This window comes from Saccostrea echinata, unplaced genomic scaffold, assembly GCF_033153115.1.
Source record: "Saccostrea echinata isolate AGI-Se365-2 ecotype Australia unplaced genomic scaffold, CSIRO_AGI_Sech_v1 ptg000044l, whole genome shotgun sequence".
Classification (NCBI taxonomy): domain Eukaryota; kingdom Metazoa; phylum Mollusca; class Bivalvia; order Ostreida; family Ostreidae; genus Saccostrea; species Saccostrea echinata.
The window spans coordinates 3,462,019-3,478,363 of record NW_026889793.1 but is presented as its reverse complement, the minus strand read 5'-3'; the positions used below and the strand labels follow the sequence as shown (position 1 = coordinate 3,478,363).

Here is a 16,345-nt window from a genome sequence, read left to right as displayed (position 1 = left end):
AGCTTAGATATGACCTGTACTATGAAAAAAAGAATAATAATAATAATAATAATAATAATAATAGAAAACAAACGGAAAACAATAAGGTCTTCCGAAGGAAGTCGGAAGACCTTAACTAGAAAAGATCTCGTTGCGAGCAACGAGTGGGTCTTCCGTCCGATTTTTGATAAGATAAGATAATAATTTGACTAAGATTTTCGTTCAAATATAATGATATAAATAAAGTGTTAAGACGAACAATTTTGCTTTCATAATGTTTTTAAAAAAATTTGATCATTAAAGGGTAATAAATTAAAGACTTTCGGCCCTTCTTGGCCCCTATAGCGAGAGGTCAGCCCCTTTTTCTTGATATCATCTTAAAGCTCTTATGATTTTGAACACTTTTTGTTCAACAACTATTCAGAAATTCTTTTTTATTTTCGGGATATATGCAAAAGAAATATTAAAGGCGGTCCTCTAAGTCCTAAATGGGGACGTCTAGCAAAAAATGAAAGGTTGCATATTGTTTAGAATATTATTTTGAACGTCTTTTCTTCAATACTGTTTATCAAAATATTCTTCCTTTCCGAGATATATTGCACCAAAGATTATGCAATCTGGCCCCCTAAGGACCTCTTACTGCATAATATATGATATCAACATCATGTTATTTAGATAAAGTGTGTGAAGATGAACTATTTCGCTTCAGAAAAATTTTACAAAATATTGATCCACTGGGTGAAATAAGCAGTTTCCCATCATGGGAAACTATACGGAAACCACACGGAAACCTCACGTTTACATCATGTTTCCTAGTGGTTTCCGCAGCGGATGCCAGGTTATTCCGTCAAGTTTCCGTACCACGGAAACTACTACGCTCTGATTCCATAAGGTATCCCAAACCACGGAAACCTCAGGAAACCTGAAGTTTCCCGAGCCTCCATGTAGTTTCCCATAATGGGAAACCTGAAGATTCCACTGGTTTCCATAATTAGGAAACTATGTGGAATCGGAGCGTAGTGGTTTCCATGGAATGGAAACTCGATGGAATCCTCAGATTTCCCATGAACGGAAACTAGAGGAAACCTCGTGATTCCTCAAGTTTCCATGACTCAGGAAACTATATGGAATTGGAGCGTAGTGGTTTCCGTGTGATGGAAACTTGGTGGAATTATCTGGTGTCTCATAAAAGGAAATTACTGGGAAACTTCAAGATTCCCTTATTTTTCTGAGACGGGAAGCAATGTGTAATTGTGGTGTAATAGTTTCCATACCATGGAAACTACAGGGTAGGTTGAGGATTTCAATTTCGAAAAATGATTGACAAGCAACTGGAAGCTCAAGGATCCCTGTATTTTCCATGGTAAATCTTTCTTGTCTAGAATGTGAAAAGAGAACAGCAGGTTTAAATCAAAATAAATATTATTAATTTCCTTGGTAAACTGTGTTTTCATTTCAAAATCTATCAAGAAAATGTATAAAAAGGAAAAAGCATTATCAAATCATATGTTTAATTATTCATTTGGTGTGCAAAAACATTATTTGAAAATGATATCAAAATAAATAAAATCATATATCTTGGTACACAATGAAGTAGTCTTTCACATCTAAGTCCATTCATAAAAACTTCATTAAATACTCTATACTTCTTTCAACATCAGCTTCCTTTGTATTTTCTTCACATCATCTGCGATCTGCAATATATTTTCATATAAAATTATTATTTGATGTAAGAATCGTATGCTTGAATATTATTTAGAAATCTTACAAGATCACTCAATGTTCTTTAATGTACCAATATCAGGGATTATAATTAGTTTCAGTCTTTAAATTTAATGACATGAAATCCGAATAATGAACATTACATATTAAGGTTTTAAGCCAGAATATTAAAGCAGGTATGATTGAGAATGTGACCATCTCGTACATGTAGAACACTGCTTTTAGTTGAGTGAATTGGAGAAATGTGCTCTGGACAAGGATATTACAAATCTTTTTTTTTTCATATTGACATTTGACCTAGAAATTTTGTTAAAGATCACTAAAAACCCTTCATCCCATGGCACACAAGCCAGATCATACCAAGGGAGAAAAATTATGCTCTGGACAAGGACTTTAAATAAAGATATATAGTGTGTTTTGATACTGACCTTTGACCTTGATAATTGGTCCAAGGTCACTTTTTACCCTCCATCCACAGGCACTCTATGAGTTAAATTTGAGTGAGATTGGGCTAAGAGGAGAAAAAATATACTCAGGACAAGTGATATCAGATGGACAGACAGATCATCTCATGGCATCTGCAGAACAGGACCCTAAAAAACAATGCACATACATGTTAAGCTATATCCATACAAGTCAATATGAATTCATCATATGTTGCATTGCATACACATGTTTTAATCATGTTTAATACCTTATGAATAATTTCATGTTGCATGTACACTCAGTTTACATACAAATAATCTAAATTTCATCAAAAAAGACCAACATATCAGCCATTCAAGATTTAGCTAATCAACATTCAATACAAGTTCTATATGCTATATCATATGTACAGACACATACTAGTATTATTTACCTACATTCTAAATCTTGTTTTATGTCATTTAAAAATTAAGGTGATAGCCATTACCGGTAACCAATTTTTAACCCAAATTTACATACATGCATGTTGTAATGTTTGTTCAAAACTTCTCATTTATAAATATTACCTTATAGTATATTAAGTTAACATATACCTACAGTTAAAGCTTCAAAGTGTTTCATTGAATATTTTAGAAATTACAGTCATCAAAATACTGACCAGCCAGAAACCAGTAAATTCTTATTTTTCATTTTTGTCTTGTTTCATTTAACATATTTCAATGTTAGAAAGTTTTAGTAAGTTATAATATTTACTACTTTAGCATAGCCATATAGCTGAACTTTGGCATCTCTAATACCATAGATATGTTGAAGTAATTTGGAAGTATTCTTTAAATATTTTACTCCTGATATCTCGAATCCTCAAATACATGTACCACAAAATAATTTTAATTGAACTTTGAACCTTGACAAAAGGACTCTTAAACAAATATTCATTATTCTTAAAATAAAGTCTACAGGATACAAAATTATAAGTTGCTCAACAATGATCATATCAATAATATCTGAAAGAGTTGATCATTTCCTCTTGGGGTGAAAGGGGGGGGGGGGGGGAGGGGGCTTCCTCTGTACAATTTAAAATATCCTTACTTTGTGTCAACCTTGGTTAAAATTAATGGTTCTTGAGGAGAGGTTGAAAATGTGAAAAGCTCACTGATGGATCGACAGTTTGATGGATAAAAGACAAAACAAAAGGTGATCAGAAAAGTTCACTCGAGTTTTTAGCTCGGGTGAACTAAAATCCTCACTGCATGGTGTATATTATGCTAGATATCATCCAGACAGAAAATTTTATAGAGAAGTGAAAAAGACTCCAAGCCATACAATATCATAAGGCCAAACCAAAAAATAAGTTTGTTTACTGTTACATGCTGAAATAAAAAAGGGTTGGTAGGTAGGATTTTTTTTTTATTTAATTGAATTTTTTTATACACAAATTCACATCAATTGGTTGAAATACAAAACAGCTTTACTTCTGTTTGGGCTTGCCATATAGGCGATAGACAATATCTTTCTTGCCAACTTCCTTACAGCTACCACACAATGAAAAAAACTTTCTTGTATTCCTTCTTTAACTCCATGTTGCACTAACTATTTCTAGTACTTTCGATTCAAACGCTTGACCGATTAAGATGCATGTAAAAGTTAAACTGACGATTGAGTGACTTATGGATTTTTACAATGAAAAAAAATTTGGGTTGGCTATTAGATATTGGGGGGGGGGGGGGGGGGGGCGTAAACAAACATTTTTTTTTTATTATGCCTAACCTGTTGTAGTTTGCAGCTGGTAGTTCAACATACCAATTAAAATTGGAATCAAGTTCTTTTCTTTTAATGCAATTGTCATACATGCCTATTTATGATTGAATTAATTACCACTTACCACATGATCACATCTTGATTCATCATACATCTTTAGTTACTGGTTCTCCTTTAATGTCAATTTTCTTCTCTCTGAAAGAATATATTATGTACAATTACTACACTGTATTGCATTCTGATTTCACTTATAAGACCAACAATAAACAAGAGTTCTAGGGGCCACATTGCTCACCTGAGCACTTTGGGTAGGAAAAAGCATAAATCAGTTCAGTATTTAAAAGTTTATATATAAAAGTGGTTCAGAGGGAAGGGGGGGGGGGGGGGGATGAATTCTACACTTTCGAAGGATGCTTTTGAATTAATATGATACATATTAGCATTGCTGTTCTTAAGAAGAAAATTTTTATTGATATATTCCTTTTCTTCCTTTTTACAGTGAAGATGATGAAGGAGTAGATCTTATATTTGGGGTGGGGGTGGGGTGTTACAGAGACACTAACGAACAAGCACAGACATATAAACATTGCCTGAGTTTTTCAATTGCATGGTCTTCAAAAACTTATTGATGGTATAAGTATCAAAAGTTTTAATTATAACCAGGGGCAAAAATTTGAGATAACTGTAAAAGTGCTTTCTCTGTTATGTCCTTTCTAAACTCCCCCCCCCCCCCCCCTTTTTTTCTACACTGCATTTTTCGCTGATTTTCCTTCATTGTTTACTTCTCCATGTGCTCCAGTGCTAAAAATAGCGCCACGCAACGTTTCATAAAACGGGAGGTAACTCTATAACCTATACTTGGTGATTGGAGTTCATGTGCATTTTGTCAGGAAGATAACAAATTAATATTTAAAAAACGGAGCAAGAGGAATTTGAAAATTAAATACAAGGGGATAGGAAATTACATGTGTACAGGAAAATTAACTCTAAAGATATTGATAATCAGCTGATTGACTCTCAATTGTCACACTTCACGGTATACAGGTACATTGCCGATCAACGACTGTGTTTGTTTAGCACAGTCCGCTTTCTCTCGAGGTGCATGCCAGTCGTAGTATAAACACAATTAACTACTCAGTTCATTAAAAATAAAGTGTCAATACTGAATGCAAGAAAAATTTAATCATGGCGGTCGTTCATTTTAACCATGGCGCAGCTTGTTTAACCATGGCGCACATAAATTTAACCATGGCGGGCCACCATGGTAAAACCCCTTGTGGAGAACAAAAATTTCAAACAAATGAGGATTCACTTATTTTTACAATTAGACTTCTATGATGTTGTGACCACCATCAATAACTGATGATTGTTACTCAGATGATTCATTTGCATTACTTGAAATACTATCAAAAATGATCAATATTTGTACATCTTGTAGACTTATTATTTTTAACATTTTCAGTAAATCTCTCAGCAGGTCACACATGAGAAATTTGTCTTTTGAACAGTAAACTATTTCAATTTAAAATCTATCACTTGATTGTTAAACAGTTGTTATATTATTATAGACAGTACTTTTAAAACCAATACATTTTCCCTATACATATCATCATTATGCATATGAATAAGGGTTGTGCTATGACTTTGTAAGATGTATATGTACTCTAGTTACAGACAATCTATTTAAATTGTTCTTATGATTCTTCATAATTTCTAATTTTATCTGCCAAATAAAGGCGGCTTACAATAGTCAGAACTCTCTCTTTTAACTGTTTAAATTTCCATCGATGATGATGTCCTTCGTGAATTATCTGATAAGTTGAGATTGCGGACACTTTTTGTTTAAATATTGATGACTTAATCGTAATTTAGTAGGAGAAATAATTCATTTTTACCTTGTCGTTACATCATAAAAAGTTCCAGAAGTCCAATAGTACAACAAGTTGCATTCCGAGAACACATGTATTCAAACCGGATATAAGTTTGTCTGTATTAACAAAGAAACCATATTCGGTACAAACATTATTATCCGATTTAACAACGAAAAAAAATTTCATACACTTTTCATTTATTTATAGAGAGAGAGAACTATTATAGTAATTAAGCATTCATTTTCATTAAAAAAAAATCTACAAAGGCGAAACGTTAACATACAACATACAGCATGGAAAAAGACAAATGTGGTGCCATAGGGCCTAACTATACAAAGTCTACTGGTCTATACATCAATGATTGAACGTAAAACACTAAATATTGTATAATTCAAGTTTCTCTTTCCGTTTTTTCAATGTGTAAACTAACATATTCAAAACTTTGATATCAAACTTTTCAAAATGGCGTCAAAACGAATGTGGTCTTCGATGGGAAAGATTTGTTCTGCCCAATATTAGTATTATTTACCGTAAAAAGCATATAAAAATATACGTACACTAGTCCTTGGTTGTTGATCATTGCATTTTTCTTAGTTTTAAAGACACTGGGTGGCGAAAACATCGTTAACTTTTCACATTTGCACCTTACACCCGAGTCCATCTCCGTCTTGCTCAACTCCAAAAATATGGCGCCTCGTGAAAATTGACCAATGAAATTAAAGCCTCTGCAGAGCGATGCATTATGGGAAACGGAACCTGTTTACGTTAATTATGTTTGAGGGTAATAAAAGTTTTTATATATAATATAATTTCCCTATTACGATGATTATGAGTTCATATCCTTAGTGAAGTTCTTCACTAATCAAAGAAAGGGGGTGTATTGACAATTTAAATTATTATTTTTTTTAATCAAATCATCACCTAAACTTAAACTGAGTTTGTGGAGACTATGTGTATGTACATGCTTGACCACAGCCCATTGTTCCCCTTAGGAAGAAAACCCTCTCAAATCACATAGAATATACAAAAAAATACACAGTCGCAGGTGTCTTCGCGACACGTGTCTCCACCTGTGGCACGTGAGAACAGGTGCCCGCGATTACAAGGGTTAGCGCAATGATTGAATTTTATCTGAATAGTTTACACTGATTTTTCTAAAATTAAAAGTTGTATTAAATCTTCTCTTACTACTAATTCCAATTCACGTGTCTTTATGAGTTTTACCGAGACTAAAATGTTAAAAAAAAAAATTTTATTTGTCACAGAATGTTCAATTTTATTACACAGAATTACACAAACAGGTTTTTTTTATTATTCTTTTGATACACGTTTCCAAAATGTCTATTATCGGGAAAATAGGTGTAAACCACAGCATACGTGTTTTCCATATCTGGAAAACATGCAGGAAACTACAGGTTGATTGCTTCCATATCGGGAATATAACCACTACTGCATGTTTCCACGGTTTCCCATATTGGGAAACTTACGGGAAACCACAGGTTGATTGTTTCCATATCGGAAATCTACGTGGAAACCACTATGTGGTTTCCATAAAATGGAAACTATATGGAAACTACTGATGTCACGATTCCCTTATGTTTCCATCGGGTTTCCAAATTTGGGAAACCTGGCTTTTCATCCTGTGATCATTAAAGAGTTATTGATTGTATACTTTCGGCCCCTCTCGGCCCCTACCCCTAATTTAAGGGGTCAGACTCTTTTCCTTGATATCACCTTAAAGCTCTCATGATTTTGAACACTTTTTGTTGAACAACTATTCAAAAATTCTTTTTTGTTTCCAAAATATATGCGAAGGATATATTTAGGGGCCGGCCCTTCAACTCCTTAATGGGTACTTTTAGGAAAAATCAAAAGGTCGCATATTGTTTAGAACATTATTTTGAACATCTTTTGTTCAATATTGCTTATCAAAATATTTCCCACTTTTGAGATATAAAGCGTCAAAGATTTAGCATTCTGGCCCCTTTTGGCCCCTAATTATGTAACATATGATGTGAATATCATAATATATAGTTTTAAATTGCTAAGATAAACATTTTGGCTTCAGTAATGCATTACAAAATATTGATCGTTAAAGAGTAATTGTTCAAAGACTTTCGGCCCCTCTCGGCCCCTATTTTGAGGGGCCAGCCCCTTTTTCTTCATACTACTTTAAAGCTCTCATGATTTTGAACGTTTTTTGTTCAACAACTAGTCAGAAATTCTTTTTCATTTGTGAGATATTTGCAAAAGAAGTATTTAGGGGTCGGCTCTTCAATCCTTAATCGGGATGTTTAGCAAAAAATAAAAGAGTGCCTATTGTTTAGAATATTATTTTAAACATCTTTTGTTCAATATTGTTTATCAAAATATTTCCCACTTTTGAAATATAGAGCGTCAAAGATTTAGCATTCTGGCCCTTTATGACCCCTAATTATGTAACATATGATGTGAATAACATAATATATAGTTGTAAATTTTTGAGATAAACATTTTTGCTTCAGTAATGCACTACAAAATATTGATCGTTAAAGAGTTATTGTTCAAAGACTTTGGGCCCTTCTCAGCCCCTATTTTGAGGGTCTAGCCCCTTTTTCTTCATATCACTTTAAAGCTCTCATGATTTTGAACACTTTTTGTTCAACATCTAGTCAGAAATTCTTTTTTGTTTGTGAGATATTTGTAAAAGAAGTATTTAGGGACCGGGGCTTCAACTCCTAAATGGGGACGTTTAACAAAAAATGAAAGGTTGCATATTGTTTAGAACATTATTTTGAACATTTTTTATTCAATATTGCTTTTCAAAATACTTCCCACTTTTGAGATATAAAGCGTCAAAGATTTAGCATTCTGGCCCCTCTTGGCCCCTAATTATGTAACATATAATGTAAATATTATAATATATAGTTGTAAATTGTTGAGATAAACATTTTTGCTTCAGTAATGCATTACAAAATATTGATCGTTAAAAAGTTATTGATTAAAGACTTTCGGCCCTTCTCAGCCCCTAATGTGATGAGTCAGCCCTATTTCTTTGATATCATATAAAAGATCTTGTAATTCTACACAATTTCTGTTCAATATTGTTTAACAAAATACTCAAAGTTAAAAAGTTATCGTAAGAAATGTCTCTAAAATTCACTCATGATTCGTTTTCTAAATTTTGACCCCACCGAGCTTCCATACTAGGCACTTCCGGAAGATTTGAAAACCCAGGTGATCAATGGCAACATGTCCTCTATCATCGCTGAAAATTTCAGCACTCTAGCTTTAATCATTTTTGAGTTCCATTGCAGAGAAGAAAGTCCTCTAAATGTTGATTAAAGGGCGATAACTTGCGACCGGAAGTGAATTTAAAAAAAAAATGAGACAAAAGAATAAGGTTTAGACAAAGATGCCTCTTTCCTGAAATTTTCAAGTAAATCGATCAAGCCAACTCCGAGAAATCTTCTGCACAAAAATTGTTAAAAAAAAAATAATAATAACTAGAGCCGAGTTCGTTGCAAAGCAACGAGTAGGTCTTCCGTTGGAGCTGCAGGCAGGAAGAAGTGACCTTGAGTCAAGGTCATGTCATGTCATATCATAAGGTTATAAGCAATCTTGTAAGAGGTATCAACTAACAATGTTTCACTCTGTAGTAAAAAGACGATAAAGAAATGTATGTGACCTTGAACTTGTCCAAATGACCTTGTGAAAGCCATGACACACTCTGGTTATGAGCAAACCCCATCTGTGTATTACTGACTTCTCAAATTCACACATGTTCATACGGTCCATACATCCAGTCAAAATATCTTATCCTTAGTGACCTTGAACTTGAGTTTAGGCTATGTCACACTCTGCATGATACCAACAATGTTTCACTAGAAAAAGACGGTAACGAATTTATAGTTTCTCATCCAAACTCATCCAAATGACCTTTCATAAAGACCATAACACACATTGGTTAAGAAAAATCTCAATCTATGAGTTATTGACTGGATAAGGTCAGCCATGTTCTTTGAGACCATAGATCGAGTCAAATAATTTATCAGGTTCCACACAATGATTTAAGGATTCATTGTGAATGTTTTTGTCCAGTTTGGATATTGAACAAGACGTGTTTGTGAAACATTGATGCCCCGGTATTGCAGCTTATGGGAAAGGTTTAAGTTTCTCAAATCCGTATCCAACTCCAAGGTCAAAGTCAAGAGATAACAAATTATGTTACCCAAAGAAAGATCTCGTCTCAGTGAATATAACTGTGAAATATGAAACCGCTAAGACTAACTATTGAAAAGTATGGCAAAGATTTTTTTTTTTTTCATACTCAAGTCAAATGTTAAGGTCAAGGATAGATTAACGGTGTCCAAAGGAATGCCTTGTCACAAGAAATAGACATTGAAATATGAAAGCCCTAGCATTAATTATTCAAAAGTTATGGCAAAGGTCAACGTTTTTTTTTTCAAAAGTAGGTCAAATCCCAAGGTCAAGGACAAAAGTCAAAATTGTCAGTACTCAAGGGAGGGCCTTGTCACAAAAAACACACATGTAAAAATATGAAAACCCTAACACCAACCGTTAAAAAGTTATGAATGAGATTAAAATGTTTCAAAGGTAGGTCAAACTCTAAGGTCAAAGGTAAAAAGTCAAAACTTTTAATTTTTTTTTTAAAGTACGTCAAACTCAAAGGTCAAGGTCAAATAGTAAAAATTGTTGATATCAAATGAACAGCGTTGTCACAAGGAATACACCTGTGAATGTGAAAACACTAGTCTCAACCGTTCAAAAGGTATTGCCAAGGTTAGATTTTTTAAAAAATGGGTCAAACTCCAAGGTGAAGGTCACAAGCTCGAAAATATTTATTCCCAAGGAAAGGTCTTGTCACAAAGAATTTCGGACGTGAAGTATGAAAGCCCTAAAGCCAACTGTTCAAAAGGCTAAATTTTGCATAGTTGGTCAAACTAAAAGGCTGTAGAAAGGATAAGAGAGACTCCGAGATATTCAATCAAGTAAACTTATGATATTGCATATCAAATAAAGCATGAGCTATAAGAGCAGGGACGTAGCATCAGCCCCCCCCCACCCCCCACCCCTTTTTCAGACCTAATTTTTTACTTTAGTAATGTTCATTGAAAGTCCTGTTGGCCCCCACTTTTTGTTGCAGTATAGTCCCGTTACCCCCACCCCCTTCCGCCAGGAAACAGGATTCTGGGCAATTTTCCATTTTTGGTTTTCGTTGTGAAGTCTTTTCAGGTAAGTTAATTTTTTTTTCTCTGGCTGCCCCCCCCCCCCTTCAAAAACGATGCTACGTCCCTGAAAAGTAACATGTAGAGATGTCTGTCTTGGCATATATAGAGAGATTGTCAATCAAATGGCATGTTCAACGCAATAGCAGCAATAAGAAACTCGCCGACAGTTTTTTTTTTTTTTTTTTTTTTTTTTTTTTATTTCAAATTGCTTTTTAATTTCTACAGATATTTATAATCCTTTCAATGTATATTCGTGGATTATAGATGGAATGATTTTATTTACATGTCAAGTATAATATTATGGTGTTTGTGCTTTGTAGCAAGGATTTGCTAAATATAATTTTCTATGATTGTACCGAAAAGTAGATACATGTTTTAAAGCAGAGCTGCCGCTCAAGCATTATTTCTGTCGTGTAGATCTAGAGGTCTTTGTGCATATATCATAGGTGAAAGTACCAATACCGAAGATCACATCCCTTCCAAGCTATATTATTCTTGTTTATTACGCCCCTTGCAGTAGCGGATTCAGGAATTTCATAACGGGGGGGGGGCAAAGAAGAAGGCAGGGGAGGGGTCTGGGGGGGCTGCATTGAAGCCCCCAGTGGGTCTATGACAAAGCCCTGGTGGGGATCCAGAGGCGAAGCCCCCAGAAGTTGACAAATTCTTACAAATAAGAGATGTTTTTTCCTTGATTTTAGGATAATGGACATATAAGTTCTACATACAAAAAATTCACACGGAAGGGGAGGGGGGGGGGGGGGTACGTGCGCCCGGCGCGCCGGCCCTGGATCCACCTTTGCTTTTTTTTTATTTTATACATGTAGTTATGCACCCCATCAACCCTTCTTGTGTTTAAGATGCTTCAGTCGTTTGTTTGCATTATAACTTAACAAGAAGTCCGTGATTTTTTGTGTGAAGTTTAGTTTTTAAAAATCTGAAAATGACAGGCTAAAAGGATATGTATTATTGATGAAAATAATGAAATTGGTAATCAAAGTTCAAAATACACGTGCGCTGGCGATATTCAAAATTTACAGGAAGTCGTTTGACTTTTTAATACACTTAAAGATGTGGTCAACAGGAAAGATTTTGAAAGGTTTGATAAATACACACCATGCATCACAGAGTTGACCAATATGAATGCATTATGATCAGGTCACGTGGTAAGTACCTCTATCACAATAATTGACACGTGGAGCACCTGCATGGATTTCTTATAATTAAGTTAAAAAATTATTTTTAAAAAAAATCAAGATATTAGTTAATAAAACTGTAATGGTTTGGGTCGTGGATATCAGCCTGGGTATCTCAGTCGCTCCAGCACCTAACTAGTGATGCAGGGGTCCCGACGAAAATTAAAGAATATTTGTTAAAGGTACATGTATAGTCAATCAGATCAGAAATACAGCGACTATCAGAATTTCGGGCCGTAAAAAAGATCTGACTTTGATTAGATTATAGGTGTAGGCGAATGTGTGTGTACTGAAGGGGTAAGTTAATTCATTCAAGATTTATTATATTGTTCGTTAGGACGAAGGCTTCATAAAAATGTACACATTGCCTGTACAGGTACACATCAATGAATGTTCGGATAAATTCAAAAATCGGCGGACATTAATTTATTTTACTTATCTAAAGGCAATGTTATTTCCAGAGACATTTATATTTTCTGTTTTTTATGTCTCGGATTTTTCTTTTTTGTGATTTACCGGTTTACAAAGGCCTGTGTTTTAACAGCTGTTCATAAACGCTGTCAATTAATATATGATCAGAGAAAACGAGACATCTCCCGGTAATTCATTTCTTATGGAAAATATATGGATTGACATCTTAGTATTTACCTGTGTAATTACGATGTTACAAACCGTGACGATGACTGGCCAGGAGGACCACCCGTTATAAAAACAACTCATGATCAACTCAGCGGACCTATAATTCACTTTAATATATACTGTAAAGCAATAAAATCATTTCAGTTTAACCGATATTTTATTGCAAAGATAATGGGAAAAAAAAGACTTGGGATTTAGAATTTTTCTGCATTTCAGACGCTCGATATGCATTTATTTGGGGCGCTCTTGCATATGCAATAATACAACGTGCATGTTCTGTACTTGCATGCGTGTACATTGTATGTGTCCGTAAAACCTTAAGAGAGCTGATAGATGTGTTCTGATTTTCAGGGAAAAAAAATGGGAACCTATAGATAATTACATGTTTATCATTTTGTTCGCATACAATAACAAGTTTAGTAGAAAAAAATAATTTGTTCAAGGTTAGGTGTCTAAAAAATTCGTAACATTCAAATACAGTTACGCATGTATGTCTCATTCTACATATTTTGGAGGTGCGTGTGAATGTGGGATTTTGTATTTCCATGTTTACTTATAAAACGCTCGATATGCGTATATTTGGGGCGCTCTTGCAAATGTATATATACAGTTGTACATTTTAAGGGCGTCGACAAAAGAACGTATATTAGATTACATACATTTACATTTAAGTTTCAAAAGTTCCATTACTAGTAGGAATTAATTAAGGTAACATATTTAGAATTTTATTTCAAATAAAACAGACAATTACCTCGATATCGAGAAATAAATTGTTTTTAAAAATAACAATGCAACTTTCCTGTAATTCACCGAATAAAATATTAAATAAAATGCACTAGCGATTTGATCAAAGATATTATGAAATAATCTGAAAGATTCAACTAATTTATCCACTCATGACTTAGTTTACAAAATGAATTTGGAATGGCCATTCTATGATTTGTTTTGTGTATGACTAGGTCGCTGGATCACACGCCGATTGATCTCCGGTGACCTCCTTTGCCACGCGCTATCGAGGGAGGTGTTACATAATTGTAAATACACAAGGTGAATGTAAAAGGCGTGCATTTAATGGCTGTAAATAGTCTATGCTTCAAAGTTATGTTTTATTTTCTCACTACATGTATATTGTTTGTTTTCATATGGTAAGAAGAAAAGGTTATCTTTTTTCCTTTTTTTAGTAGATTGGTTTATTCGACTTAGAAAAAAAATGAAATAAAAGGAAAAGTTGTCAAAAATAACTTAGAAATAAAGCACAAAACACTTCAAGAACCTTATTCTAAAGAATGTTAGCATCTAATGTAGCCAGATTTATTATTTATAGTAAGTTTATTTTAGTTACACGCATGAAGTGCTCTCGTTTACTTGCTGAATAAAAAAAAATACCTGTATATGGGTCAAGCTTCTGGCGCATTTAAAACACAAGACTCAAACAAAATAATATTTTCAAGAGACCAATAAGATGTTAAAGAACAACTTTTTCAGCGGCAGCCATTTCGAAATATTTACCGTTTTTGAGTTATAAAGCAAAAACTTTAAAGGGCTCCAGATCCCTAATTTTAGGGGCCAACCCCTTTTAAGTGGTGTCAAATGAAAGGCCTTGAAATTGTGCACAACTTTTATTCTACATGTTTTATCAAAATATTTTTAGTTTGAAAGATACAAAGGAAAATATGTCTAAATTTTCGCTCTTTTAGGCGTTCTAATTTTTAACCCCTATATAGCGCCATTTTGAATACAGAAATCGAAAAACAAAAACAGATGTGCACAACTTCAATCAGTCTATTATTTAAGTTCGGTAGCATTTCTGCTCCAGCTTTTGTAGTCTCGGAGCCTTTGTCTGGAAATGAAGGCAAGTAAATTTTCATTTAAAGGGAAATAACTCAAAAGTGGAAGTGACTTTTTGAACTGTTTGACAGCATTCTGATAGAGTTTTGTAACGTCTATAAACCCTGCAAATTTGATCAAAATCCGTTGAGAAATGAGCGAGATATGAGGTCTCAAAGTTGGCGTCTAGGAAAAAGAAGAAGAAGAATAAAATAATAATCTTAGCCATCAGAATCAGTAGAAGGTCCTCCGACCTTAACAATAATAATAATAACTAGATGAGATCTCGCTGCGAGCAACGAGTGGGTCTTCCGTCCGATTTTTGATAAGATGAGATAAGAATTTGACTGGGTTTTCGTTCAAATATAATGATATAAATAAAGTGTTAAGACGAACAATTTGCTTTAATAATGTTTAACAAAATATTGATCATTAAAGGGTTATAGATTAAAGACTTTCGACCCTTCTTGGCCCCTAATGTGAGAGGTCAGCCCCATTTTCTTGATATCATCTTAAAGCTCTCATGATTTTGAACACTTTTTGTTCAACAACTAATCAGAAATTCTTTTTTGTTTTCGGGATATATGCAAAAGAAATATTAAGGGCTGGCCCTTCAAGTCCTAAATGGGGACGTCTAGCAAAAATTGAAAGGTTGCATATTGTTTACAATATTATTTTGAACGTCTTTTGTTCAATACTGTTTATCAAAATATTCTTCCTTTCCGAGATATATTGCACCAAAGATTATGCAATCTGGCCCCCTAAAGACCTCTTATTGCATAATATATGATATCAACATCATGTTATTTAGATAAAGTGTGTGAAGATGAACTATTTCGCTTCAGTAATATATGACAAAATATTGATCATTAAAGAGTTATTGATTGTATACTTTCGGCCCCTCTCGGCCCCTACCCCTAATTTAAGGGGTCAGACTCTTTTCCTTGATATCACCTTAAAGTTCTCATGATTTTTTTTTTACACATTTTGTTCAACGACTAGTCAGAAATTCTATTTCGTTTCTGAGATATTCCCAAAAGAAGTATTTAGGGGCCGGCCCTTCAACTCCTTAATGGGGACGTTTAGCAAAAAATGAAAGGTTGCATCTTGTTATGAACATTATTTTGAATATCTTTTGTTCAATATTGCTTATCAAAATATTTCTCACTTTTGAGATATAGAGCGTCAAAGATTTAGCATTCTGGCCCCTTATGGCCCCTTATTATGTAACATATGATGTGAATATCATAATATATAGTCGTACATTGTTGAGATAAACATTTTTGCTTCAGTAATGCATTACAAAATATTGATCGTTAAAGAGTTATTGTTTAAAGACTTTTGGCCCCTCTCGGTCCCAATTGTGAGGGTCCAGCCCCTTTTTCTTCATATCACTTTAAAGATCTCATGATTTTGAACACTTCTGTTCAACAACTAGTCAGAAATTCTTTTTCGTTTCTGAGATATTCCCAAAAGAAGTATTTAGGGGCCGGCCCTTCAACTCCTTAATAGGAACGTTTAGCACAAAATGAAAGGTTGCATCTTGTTTAGAACATTATTTTGAACATTTTTTGTTCAATATTGCTTTTCAAAATATTTCCCACTTTTGAGATATAAAGCGTCAAAGATTTAGCATTCTAGCTCCTTATGGCCCCTAATTATGTAACAAATGATGTGAATATCATAATATATAGTTGTA

The 16,345-nt window shown here is 33.9% G+C and overlaps 1 long non-coding RNA gene across 1 annotated transcript; it reads right to left on the bottom strand.

The window, feature by feature from the left end:
* Positions 1 to 1,512: 1,512 nt before the first annotated feature.
* Positions 1,513 to 5,826, bottom strand: LOC133201529 (uncharacterized). Its single transcript, XR_009723104.1, has 4 exons — positions 5,781 to 5,826; positions 4,010 to 4,080; positions 2,130 to 2,294; positions 1,513 to 1,673 (listed from the first exon to the last, which is right to left on the bottom strand). It is a non-coding gene; the product is annotated as an uncharacterized LOC133201529 (long non-coding RNA).
* Positions 5,827 to 16,345: the final 10,519 nt, after the last annotated feature.